Source organism: Peromyscus leucopus, chromosome 22 (assembly GCF_004664715.2).
Source record: "Peromyscus leucopus breed LL Stock chromosome 22, UCI_PerLeu_2.1, whole genome shotgun sequence".
Lineage (NCBI taxonomy): Eukaryota > Metazoa > Chordata > Mammalia > Rodentia > Cricetidae > Peromyscus > Peromyscus leucopus.
Window position 1 is genome coordinate 56075590 of NC_051081.1, and position 13547 is coordinate 56089136.

Consider the following 13547-nt stretch of genomic DNA (forward strand, 5'->3'; position numbering starts at 1 on the left):
GAATAAGATAGTGTGGATGGGGTCCTGAGGGGTACCCAAGGACCTCCAAAACTCAAGCACCTTTCTCTGATCGAGTGGCATCACTTAGGCACAGACACAGAGGGAAGATGGCAGGGCCGTTGGGTAAAGATACAAAATGGTGGCTGGAACCTGAGGCCAGGCCAGGGACTCTACCATCTCAGGATATGTGGGGAAGGGATAGGATGGGGACATGGTGCCCTTTGACTCCCTGCAGTCCAGAGGAATGAAGCCCATTGGGTATGGGAGACACAGCAGCTCAGCATCTCACAAGGAGAAACTTCCCACCCCAGAGCCCAGCTGCTCCCATCATAAAGGCCTTGAAGAAGGACTTCAAATCACAGACAGCCTAGACACGTGCCACCCTTAAACGGGACAGCTCCCCCCAAAACCTCAGTTGGTCTCACTACCTATAGGGAAAGGATCGTTAGCTAGCATTGTTAACAGAACCCACACGCCGTCAAATAGGTCCTGGTGGCCAGGTGGATTCAGAAAATCCTCTGAGACAGAGCCAAGATGGGAGCCAACCCGTACTCCCTGTCCAGAAGACTGTATCTTCCTCACAGCTTCTGGGGGCCCAGGAAATCAGAGCAGCTGTGGGCACTCATATGGGACTGGGAGGCACAGGCACACTCACGACAGAGCCACCTTTTCCCACTGTCCAGTTTCTGCGAGCCTCAGTTACCCCCACTAGAGAAGAACAAATCCTTCCCACCTCGCCAGAGACTGGTCCCGGCCCCGCCTCAGCTCACACCCTCCTCATTCAAAGCGAGGCCAAATGGCTTTTCCTAATCAGCCTCACTAGTTTCCGGTCCTGGCAGTTTCTGAAACTCAGGCTGTTTGGGACTTCCTGTCACTTATCCCTGTGGGCCACATACCAATGGGCCGGGCTAGAGTCAGGTCAACTCCAGGGACCCTGCACCAGCCCGGGCCGGCCACAGTAGCACAAATAGTTTAATTATTAATTCTTTCCCCGGTTGCAGGCAGCCTCCCACACACACGCGTGAGTTCCTAACCTCTTCATCTCATCCAGCATAACTCAGCCGCCCACAGAGTGAGAGGGCCGGCATGCTTGGGTTCTGAATCACAACTTCATGGGGGATTTTCAATCCTTCCGGGGCGTCCTTACCACCTCAGGGGAACCACACTTGCTTCATATGTCGATGGCTCCCTTTGGAGCCCGTGTCTCCCTTTCGACGTCTCCAATTCCCTTCCTTCTGGGGCCTCCTCTCCCTGTCACCCCTCAGGTCACTGGGGCCTCCTCTGTATCACAACCCTGAACAGCCGTGTTGGGCTCCCAACCCCTTGACCACCCCTAAATTACTCCCTTCCCTGGAGTGCTCAAGGAAATCGATGGTTCTCTTCCCGCTTTGGGTACCAGGGTGCCACAGGAATAACCATGTCCTTCATCCTCACATCTTAAGATGAGCAAACATCTGACCACTCCTGTGCCTTTGCTGTTTTATTTCCAAAGCTCCCTAACCCACAAGGGACACCGAAGTTCAAGCCCCTCTTCGTTTTTAACACCGGTGGCCTCTGGCTCCAGTATCTGCCCCATTCTGGTCCTTCTGAAGGTCCCAGCAAGCAGAAGGGGTGTTACCCCTACCCCTGATGGCGGATGCCCCCTCCATCTGCGGTACCCGCTTCACTGGTTCTGCCTTGGCTGTGAGAGTCACTCCTCCCTCCTGAAGACCCCCTTGGCCCCATGATCTCCTTTCAAGCCCAGAGAACAGGCCGCACTCCCTACGTGGCCCTGTGACTGAATGGACCCAGCACCTTCCTGTCTCCTCTGCAGCCTTCCACACACAGGAAAGGCAAGCCTGGGCCTCTGTGGACCCTGGGCTGCTGTAAGGGTGGCTCTAACGACAGGAATCTGTCTCTTCATAGTTCTGCGCTAGAACTGCGTGCGTGGTCAGGATGTGCTCCAAAAACTCAGGAGAGGGCCCTTCCTTACCCCTGCTCAGCTCGAAGTGGGCCAGCACCCCATTGCCATCTTTGTGTGGTATGTATCCCTCCTTCCTATAAGGACACTAGTCACCTGGTTAGGGCCCAGGCATGAGATCTCATCCTATCTTGATTATATCCAGAAAAAAAAGAAAAAAACTCTGTATCCAAATAAAGCCATGTTTTCAAAGACAGAAGATTAAGACTCCAATGTGGCATCGCAGGAACACAATTGTGCTCACATCTCCAGCTGTGCGCCTTGGACACACAGCTGCACCCACTGGGTCTGGGTTCTCTGACCTCAACCCAGAGGCTCTGAAGAGGCCATGCAAGCAGTAGGTTGGAACTGGGACAACGCCCACTACAGCTTCTTTCCCATGATGCACTCTTGCTTTCTCCCTCCCTCCCTCTTTCTCTCTCTCCATCTCTCCCTCCCTTCCCCCCACTGCATCCCCACCCCAATCCTGAAAACATATCACACTGAGGTGACGATATGGGGCCAAACCCTGGACTGTGCTAAGTTCTACTTTTTCTTTGGAGGAGGGGGGACAGCGGCAAATGATTGATGTCTCCCTATAACTCTTTCCACCTTGTATTTTGAGACAGGCCCTCTGTTCAGGAACCAGGCACTCACTGAGTGTTGACTGGCCAGAACCCTGTCTCTGCCTCCCCAGGGCTGGGATTACAAATGTGCCCCCGGCTTTTTATCTATGTGGGTGCTGGGGATCCACACTCAGGCCCTCAGGCTTACCCAGCCAGCATTTTACTCATGGAGACATCTCCCCAGCCCCTGAGGGAATCACCGCAAACATGCTACTTTATACCATATACCACTACATAGAATATATAACATATACCAATTCTCATGAGCCTTATCGATTGTTCTAAAGCCATGGAGCTCCTCAATGGGAACCTTTTGTGGAGCCCAGGACAACAGAGTGCCAAGCCCAATCACACACAGCTGTGAGCAGGCCACGCCGCCCTCTGTGCCTCAATGTCTCCTCTGTGAGGTAAGGACACACAGCTCTGGGCGGAAGCCCCTAGAGAAAGGCCACAGCAGATGCAGGGCTATTGTGTGTTCACCCCCATCAACTCTCCTGACTTCCCCTGTTCCCTGCAGTGTAAACAGAGGTAACAGAGGCAATTTGAGCCCAACTTGTTTGCATTGTACAAAACTGAAGGCCTATAGAGTCGGCATGGTGGGAGACGCCAAGGCCAGAAGCGTTCTCTTCCGAGCTGGGGGGTTTAGCTCAGTCAACAAGGGGCTATTTGCTGAGTGTTATCAGAGACCTCTGAGGCTCCATAAAGCCCAGAGTTCAGCTCCCCACCCTGAGAAGGCAGAGATCAAGGGTCTTTGAGGATCAATTACTTAGAACACAGAGGGGCTCACAGGGGCAGGACGGAGTTAAACAGAGAACACGGCTCTCTGCCGGTGCCTGCCATCCTGTCCTGCCCCCAAACCCCCCACTATCCTGTCCCTTGACCCCAGATCCCTCCACACTCAATCCCAATGAATCCTCCTCAGACTGCTGACAGCATGCGCGTGACTCACTAATGTGAAGTCGGACAGCTGTGAAAATGCCACCAGAGGCCGCAACTTTGAAGATGGACGTGCATTCTGTGCTCGTGGACTCTCTGCACGACCTCTGCATATCTCCTCTGCAGCCGCCTGCTCTCTCCACCTCACCCTCTGCATATCTCCAGGCCTACAGCTTTGCCTTGACCTCATCCTGACCCTGTGGCCCTCAGCAGCGTCTCTTGAAGCACAGGAGGAACACAGCTAATGAGTCCCTCATTGATCATTTCTTCCTCCTCCCTTGCATTGACAGATACTCTCTCTCCCAGCCCTGTGGGCCATCTATGACCCAAATGAGGATCTTGTCGGAATTGATGAGAAGAGAAAACTCTGCAGAAATAGGACCCAGCATCTCCATAGGATGGTAACCATTTGGCCAACGGGAAAAGACAGCACACTGCTCAGCAGATCTCCCCGGAAAAGGCCTCAATTTTTCACCATTTTTTTTTTTCACTACGGTTCTCACTACTGTTCACTCAATGTCCCTCGAGGTTTGACGTTCCCTGCCTGTCCCTAGGTCACTTTAACAGTAGCGGGTCCTCTTCTCCAAGCGAGCAAGTCATGATGGCGCTTTCCAGCCTCCTTGCTGTTCTTCTCATTCTGGAGAAGGAGAAAAGGCAAAGCTCCAAATCAAAGGAGACCAATTAGCCCTAGAGCCCACTGGGGAGAGACCTGACAGAGATGTGGAAGCCGGGGTGTCCTCCTGGCACGGTACAGCACGTGGAGGATGCCAGTGTGTCCATTCCCTGGAAGCCGCCAAATGAAAACTCCTCGGTGGCCATCGGTCCCAACCCCAAGGCACAGAAAGGGCCTTTGCCTCTCAGAACATGTGACCCTCACCACGTGAGGTCACAGCCCTGTGAGAACATCTCCTGAAGACTAGGACATCATGAGCAATGACGGCCAGAGCGCCCCTTCAGCCAGTCCCCCTGATTCTCCCTGACAAAAACAGGGGAAATGCCATCATTTTACACAGTGTACGTATTAATAATACGTTATAGGATATACCCTTTGTATATGAATATGATGTAATATGACACACTATAGATAGTATGTCTTTAAGATTTATTTATTATTTAAGTATGTATGTGTGTGCGTGTGTGTATACATAAGTGCATGCACACATGCGTGCAGGTGGTCACAGAGGCCAGAAGAGGGCATCAGCTCCCCTGGAGCTGGAGGTATAGGCAGGGTGCACGTGGATACTGAAAAGCAAACTCTGGTCCTCTGAAAGAGCAGCAAGTGCCCTTCACCACTGAGCCATCTCTCTAGTGTGTGTGTGTGTGTGTGTGTGTGTGTGTGTGTGTGTGTGTGTGTGTGTGTGTGTGTGATCTATGGGTATGTGTGAAAGATATCAGCAAAATATTACATGTGGACAGAGTATTTTTTAAGTTACGTATGTGTGTTTGGGCACAAACATGCCACAGCCTGTGTGTGCAGGGGCTCTTTGTTCGTGGGGGTCTCTTGATGTTTCTGCTGCTGTACAGCGTCCTCCGGCCTCGCGGGCCACGCATGAGCTTCCTGGTGACTCTCCTGTCTCTGTCTCTCATTCCATTTTGGATATGCCGGATTACAGATGCGCACCACCACATCTGGCTTTTTATGTGGGTTCTGGGTGTGGAACTCAGGCTTGAACATTTAGGGCTTTGACCCCTGAAGCCATCTCCCCGGGCCACATCTAGATAATGATTTAATTAGAGGAGTGGATTTTTAACCCGGCATTTCTGATTTCAAAGGTCAGTAGGGTAGGGTCCTTTGGATCCACCTGGAAAGGGCTCAGTGAGTCCTCAGTTCCCTTTACACTTCTCTGGACCCCAACTTCTGTTACCTGCACCAGCACTGTGTTCTGGAAAGTGACTGCCAAGCTAAATGACTCCAGTGCAAAAGTCTCCTGTCTCTCTGAGGCAGTATGTCTACCACCCTATGGGTCCCCAGGCTAGACCACAAGATCAGTCCCAAGAGCTGCTCATGTCCCACATGAATAACTGGGGTCAGTTCCAAGAGAAAGAGGTGTCAGACAGGGGTCCCCGCATCCCCACAACACACACGTCACTCAGAGTGCGGAGGAGGAGGAGGTGGCATTGGTCTTCGGGGAGCGTCCTTCCTCACCATCTCTGTGCCCCTGTCTCCTTGGGAACCAGATCCTTAGCTCCAATTCCCAAACCCACATCACAGCACCCTATCCCCAAAGGGTACCACGTAGTACTGTGTAACCAAATGAGAACCAGGGGAAACATGACACTCGGAGCAGCTGCAGATCTGCACTTGGTTGAATTCTAGACCTCTGCTTCCCCTTCTCAGGAGGCATAGGAGTCAGAGGGATGGCTCAATGGTTAGAGTCCTTGCCACAAAGCATAATGACCAGAGTTCGGAGCTCTAGAACCCATGTAAATGCTGGGCAGAAGTGGCAGCCTGTCTGTAACTCCGGCCTCAGAAAGCAGGGACAGGGGCTACCCAGAACAAACCGGCCAGCCAGATTATCCAAATTGACGAGCTCAGTGTTTGCTGGGGTGTCCTTGGCTCAGTGAATAAAACTGAAGGACGGTTGAGACCAATTCCCTAAAGCAGCCTCAGATCTCCACAAGCATGAACACATATGTGCAGATCCTTGTACATGTATCTCCACACATGCACTCACATACATGCAAAAAAAGTATATGCAAGTAGGGAAAGACGAAAAAGATAAATGGAAATAAAACCAGACTTCAAGGCTGTACTGATCTGTGTCCACGTTTCAGTGGGCCTGATTCCATTCCTTCCTCCGATGGACACAAAAACCTCCTTCTGTTCTTGGAGATTTTAAGTTAGGACAGTTTGTGGTGTGAGCGTGTCTGTTTAAAACCAAATGGGAGTTTCCCTTTTCCTCAACACAAAACAAAACTCAAGTGTCTGAAGAACCCGTGATGCCTCCTCGCTGAGCCAGTCAGCCAGGCAGAATGCCCCATGTAGTCCAGGAGCCGTCAGCTTCTCTCCCTCAGAACCTGCTCACTGGCAGACTCTCCACCGATGATCCCCAAACCTGTTCTTGAAATCACAGGGAAACAAAACAGTATTTTTAGAGCTTAAGATACAGGAGACACACACGGCCTTGCTGCATTCACTGTGGGAGCTGGGGAGGTCCCAGAAAGCAGGGGACCTGGAGAAACATGGCTGCGCGTCTGCACACTGCCCTCCTAGCCGGTGGCTCGCTCAGCTCCAGCTCTTTGCCGCTGCTTTAGTGGACCAGATTTTCTCGATTCAAACAAAAGGTCTGCTTAGGATCAGGCCTGTTTCCCACCATCTCTATGCAAACCAGCAACACTCCCCATGTACATTAACATTTCAAGGCGCCTCTTCTTAAGGGTGGCCAGAAAGGCCCCTCTCAGTGGGCAAAATCTACTTTGCCCCCCTCGTGACATCTGTTCTAACTAAAGAGAAAGAAGTCTAAATAGTGCCGGGGTGCCCTTTGATTTACACACTCCTGGCCCTTCGGACAGGGCCCCCAGCCCACACCTGTAAGTGTTTCCTCCTTTCCAAACACTGAGCGGATTCAAAAATTCCACAGAACTCAAGAAGCAATCCCAACCATGTCATTTAAATTTTAATTGTCCTTTTCATGATTTCTTAACCACGGTTTTGATTAGGGCTAGACCTCACAAAATCGGGTCTTTTAAACTTCAACAACAAGAGAATTTTAACTGCTGATGCGTTTCCCCCGACCCCCTGTGCTCCCCATCCGCACCCCCAGCTAATTTTGCTTTCAGAAACAAGGAAATCAAAGCAATTTGGTTAGGCCACTGAAATATGTCTACAGACAGCGAAGAGCCGGCCAGTGGCAGAATGTAGAAGAAAAGAGTAGGCCGGTGGATGTCAGGGCCCCTCCCACCATCTGTGCCCAGGCTCAGGGCTCTCTTACATTGGTCATCCCTGAACAAAGCTGGAGGCAGATTCCAGCCGGCTTCCCATTCACTATTCATTGAGGGGCCCATCCATTCCATATGCATTCAGCCCTCTGCTGTGTTAAATCAGTGCCTACTCGGGGATTGACATGGTAATGGAGTCATGGTCAGCTCCTTGAAAAGCCCCCCAGAGGTATGCTCCTTTCTGACAAATCCACCCTTTCACCCCGTTGAGGCCTGGAAATTATCTCATAACATGGCAACATCTGTGCGCAGGATCCCTGACACTGGAGCTGAGCCTGCTTATTCCTGGGCTGTGCCTCCCACACCGGCTCACATGGAGTGAGGCCAGGCCCCAGCACTCCTGGGGTGTAGTCCACTAGCCCCACGGCCCCTCCCTCCCGCTCCTTCTCATATCCTTTGTATCCTCCTGTGGGATCCTTACGCTGCACCCCAATGCTTGGATGCTACATCGGGACCTTTCCCTGCTCATTTTCAGATGTTAAAGGTGGAAGGCAGAGCTAACTTACATCCTCTACACTTGCTAACAGAAAATCTTATAATTACCCCAGCAGGGAAAGCCAAGCTAAGGGGGAAAAAAGTGGGGGGTAGCTAATGAATTTTTCTCAGACTCCAGCAAATAGCATTTGCTCAACCAATAAGTAAGTGTATTTGAACTTAATTTAACTGGCCCAGGTCAATAAAATGCTTCTTGGGAAAGCAGTAGGGGCGGACGGGTCTCTAGACCAGCTTTATTGACGTCGACTATGTGCTCCATCTGATACAATGATTTCATTTAATTTAGCTTGACATTTACAAACTCTTGTTGGAGGGGAAAAAATGGAGATTTCTGGGTTCCATTTGCTATCACTTCACCTGACTCTGTACACGGGAAGCGGGGGGGGGGGGGGGGGGGGGAGTAAATGTCACATTGGTTACCAACAGCTGCCGGCCATCCTTTGGAGAGCGCTGCTTGGGTGGGTATGAGTCAGGCTCCTTCACTGGGCATTCCCAGGGCTTACCTGAGGACGGGAATAGCGGGTGTACTAGACAAGCTGTATTTTGTTTGGCTGGTGTTTTTCAATTGAGTGCATGTATAGGGGTGGCACATGCCAGGGTAAACATGTGGAGGTCAGAGGACAACACCAGTAAGTAGTAAAGTTCTCACCTGCCCTATGAGACTCAAGGCTTGAACTCTGATTAGCAGGCTTGCAAGCAGGTGTAAAATGTGCCTGCCTGGGCATTCTCAGCTGGCGAAAGAATGTATGTGGCAGTTCTTCCCAAAGGGGCCCAAGAAGCCGGTATGGTTCAGATGTGAGAAACTCCCAGAGGGAGGGTCCTGTGTTTGAACACTTGGTCCCTAGCTGATGAAACTGTTTGGGGAATTTAAAGGATCCTTGAGGTGTAGAACCTCCCCCCAAAGGAAGCTAGCCACTCAGGTTAGACCTTGGGTCTAGCCTGGCCCCAGTTCTGACCAGTCTCTCTTCTGTGTTAGCCTCTTGTGACAAGAAGCTGTCTCACGGTCCTTGCTACAGAGCCTCCACCATCACACGCACCCCGAATGTATCCCTCCAACCATGAGCCAAAATATACCCTTACTCCATGAAGTTGTTTCTACGAGGTGTCTCATATAGCATCTAGAAAATACAGAAGTCACACCTGCCCTGTAGAACAGAGACAAGACCACGGAGAAGCCAGCTTTCCCGGAGACTCTCTCTTCCATCCTTCAACGTCTCGCTCAGAGTGACTTCAGAGACTTCTTGGATCGCAGCCACACTTGTGCTCGCCTTCCCTTCTCCCTCAGGATGGACAGGCCACCAGCCTGAGCTCCTCTCTGTCCATTCCTGTCTACAGAGCCTGGGATCACAGACTCTGGGGTCCCATGGCCTCTCTCCAGCCCGATCTGTCTGAGCACTTCTCCATGGAGCTGTGGGTCAGGTATGAAGCAACTAATTTCCTTCTCTTAATTGAAGTCCCAAGGCCCAGTACCTCAGAGTATAACCTGATCTGAAGATAGAGTTTGCACAGGGGCAGTCGAGTTGAAGTGAGGTTCCCCAGGGTGGCCCCAATCCACCTGACCTATATCCTTGTAAGAAGGGGGAAATTTTGACACAAATATGCTAAAGGGATAAAGCTGTGAGGAAAGACAGCCATGTACCAGCTGAGGAGAGAGGCCTGGACCGGTCCTTCCTCACGTTCCTCAAAGCAGCAACCATATGCACACACTTGGCCTCTCACTTTGGACCCCAGAACCACAGGGCAATACGTTCCTGTTATATAACCCACACAGTTTGAGGTACTTTGCAGCAGTACCTCCAGAAAGGTAATATAAATGCAAGTCTGTAGGGCAAAGGGGTCTATCTACCCAGCCTGGGCCCACCTTCTCAGCCCCATCCCAGTTGCCTAGCAGCCCAGACATCCCTGTTCAAAGACGTGGTTCCACATCCAGGGCCTAAGCAGCCTTCCTCCTTGGTGCAGATCGGTAGGCCACGACCCCACTGCTGTGCACTGCTGGGACCCAAGACGCCACTTTTAGAGAGGAGTGGGAAGATGACTTTGAGTTGAGGACTGAGTATCACGGGCCACTCACAAAGTCATTGACATGGCTAATGGTCCAGAGGTAGGAAGAGGAAGGATGTGGACCAGAGTCCCCAGGAACTTCGTGAATATCACACCCCACATCCCAAGGAGAGTTGAAAGCAATGTGTCTAGAATAGTACCTTCATTCCTCAGTTTCCCGGACAATCTGTCTCCACGGGCCTGTCATCTCATTAAAACAGTCTTTCCTCACATCAGCCTGCCCTCGGCTAAGCACTCTCTCCTGAAACCATCATGGTATTGTTCTCTTCCTTTTACGAATGCCTCTCCTGAAGCCCAGTTTCCAATAGCCAGTCCGTGCCCACCGTCACATCAAAAAAGCTATTTATTCCTTAACAGCCGAGGCTGAGAAAAACTGGAAGTGTTCACAGGTACCTGGGCTGCGGCTTCCACTGGCCTCTTCACAGCAAGTGTGAAGTGTGTCTCTGTGTGTCTGTCTGTCTGTAAGAGAGAGAGAGAGCATGTGTCTGTATATGTATGTATACCTGTGTGTGCACTGCACATGTGTCTGTGTCTGTGTATAACCCTGAGGAGGAGTGTGTCTGTGCACACATATGTGTGTTTGTGTGTGTACATATGTACATTATGTACACACACTGGTCACTTGGGAGAACATTCCACAGCATCATCTTTTCTTTCTCCATTGGTATCTACTCCAACCCCAGCATTCAGGATCTCCAGTACCTCCTTATGCTCCCAACATCCTCACCTCAGGGCCTCTGGCCCTTCCTGCTGGCCTCCGCCCTGTGGACAGGTGTTTCCCAGCAAACCCACTGCTCTCCTATTCATCCAGACGCCCCAGCTGGCTAACAGGTCTTTGGTGGAGGAAACGGGCAGTGTGGTGTCTTCAGTCTGCCCCGAACCCTCTCTCTCCTCCTCTACAGCCCCTGCTCCTCTGCCTTGCCCTTCCTCAGTCTCCCAAACTTCCTGTTGGAGCAGTCACCTTTACACTCTTCCCTGGCCCACAAGGCCAACAGAGACCCGACCTGTAATCCTCAGAACCACAGAAGGACCTATGGAAGTCCCCAGGACACACATGACATGGACATGCTACACCTGCAGCCAGGGACTTTTTCTAGACTCACAATCATGAATACCGTCAAAATCAATTCCAATTTTCTGGGTTTTGTTTGATTTGGCTTTTTTTTTTTTTTTTTTTTTTTTTTTTTTTTTGTTCTGTTTGCCATGCTGGGGATCCGATGCAGAGTTTCACACATGCTAGGTAAATGTTCTAATACTCAACTCTACCCCAGACTAATAACTCCACTCACGATATAGATGACTTCGGACCATATTCTAAGAGACTAGGTGAAGTACAGAAGTCAACTTTGAAGAGTTTGAAGTGAGGACTGTACCAGGCCAGGGGTCAGGGCCAGGGTCAAAGTGAGCGCAGTGGGCAGAAAGATGGGGGGGGTGCCCCAGGGAGGAATTGTCAGAAAGGCTTTTCAGTGAGGGGGAACATTTGAGTGGGCCCTTGAAGGGGGAGATTTTCCATGCAGAGAGTGAGAGGGGGTGAAACCAGGAGACAGCCACCAAAGCCATGCAGGAAGCAGGCTGAGCCACTGAGAGCACTTTTCGAAGGAGTCTGTCCTTTTTTACGTTGGCACTGGCAGCTGCATGCAGGAGCGGAGTGAGCTTTGAGAGCGCCAAAGCCTTGAATGCAGACTCTGCAGTGGTGCCCAAAGTGATTAGGATAAATCACATTTTAATGAAATATGGTAAGAAATCGAAACCAATCCACGCTGAACAGTACTCTTCACTGTTATGTGTATGGGTGTTTTGGCTACCTGCATGTCTGTGCACCACATTCCCACAGTGCCCACGGAAGTCAGAAGAGGGCATTGGATCCCTTAGAACTTAGAGATGGTCATGAGCTACCAAGTGGGTGCTGGGAATTGGACCAGTCCTCTGGAAGGGCAACCAGCGCTCTTAACCACAGAGCCATCTCTCCAACCCTCTATACACAGTTTTTAAAGATAGGAACAATGTTCCTAGATTTTTGCTTTCTGGTTTACTTTCCCCCTGGAAAATGCAGCCTTTGACTGTTTCAAGGTATGAGTTTTGAGACATTTGCTTTTTACCCTCTTTGCTGTTTTGTGAATGGTAATCTCCTTGACTTTGTTTCTGGGAGAAATGAAAGACAGTATTCCTGAGCCAGCACCCACAGCTCCCTCGTTCCTGTCTGTGTCCCTCCACGGATTTGTCCCCTTCACCTCCCACAAAATGAAAACACCTCAGCTGAACCCTTAGACTAGGGAGCTGGAAACGCTCTTGCACAGAATCCTGCTCAATGACCCCCGTTTCCTCTGTGACCTAGGGCCCAGCCCAAAGCCTGCGCCACTGACTGAGCACCAGCCTGGACTGAGCGGATGCCTGTGCATCCTGCAGGAAGTTGCCGTGTGCGGCTGGAGGCGGCAATTGTGCAGGGGTCAGGCTCTAGGGAAGCTGGCCAGTACTGGCCTGAGTAACCCGGGCCGTGAAAGGAAGGTGTGTGCAGAGGAATCTGGTCATCAGTGGCATTGCTGAGGATTTCTGAGGAAAGAGAGGCGGTGACTTGGATACTCCAGGGATTTAATTAAAGGGACAGTCTGAGTAGCCACTCACTGGGCCAGTGCCAGCAGCAGGGCCGCTATAGGTTCTATCCACAGTTCTCCTCACTGAACTGCCAACAGGGGCCTGGGTCAGCATCAAAGTGCCTCCTCAGCCATTTTAAATAAAGTTTCTTCAGTCTTATCAAAGAAGCTGCAAACTTATTGTCAGGGTGGAAGGAAGGGTTCCAAACATCCGCTAATCTCCAACATGACTTTCCACATGTTCCTAGCAATTTGCAAAGCTCTGTAAAAGTGAGCTAGCTCCGTCTGGCAGGCCTCAGGCAATCCCACAACACTAAAAAAAAAAGAAGCCACTTTAAAGAGAAAGAATTTCTGCGAGGTGAGAGAGGGCCCCCGGTCTGTCATTTGCTGTGTTATCTGGGGACCCTGCGGCAGCCACTGTGGCTGGCCACACAGACGGGCTGATTTGCTTTCAGAGTCAGTCACTCACCCAAGCAAGCCAGGAACCCCGGGACATCCATTCAAAGCTCACAGATGCCCACCAAAGCAGAATGGAAGAGAAAGGCTCGGGCGGAAGGGTTTCTCCCTTCCCTGACCCTGAAATGGACCCTACTGTAGCCCGGTGGGCTACAGTCAAAGACTCAGACAAAACCACAGAAGGGTGAGGCAAACGGTCACTGTTTCCATGGTACGGTAGAGAGCCAGAGCTCACTTGGGGTCATAAAGTAACAATGGACAGCGACCAGTTTGCCCCCTTCCCAAAGTCCACGTGGAACCCCAGTGTCTCCCCTGAAACACAGGTTGGAGCTCTGTCCTGACCTGACCCTCTTCTATCTCCCACATACTGTGATGCTGGGGTCCCTCGCCACGGCCTTTCTTCACCCCCTCTGAGGTGCTCCATCCAGAGGCTCTAGGGAGCCCTCCAAATAGGGAGCCACAGCGAATCTGACGTTGTCACTAACCTGTCCCAAATCAGCCACT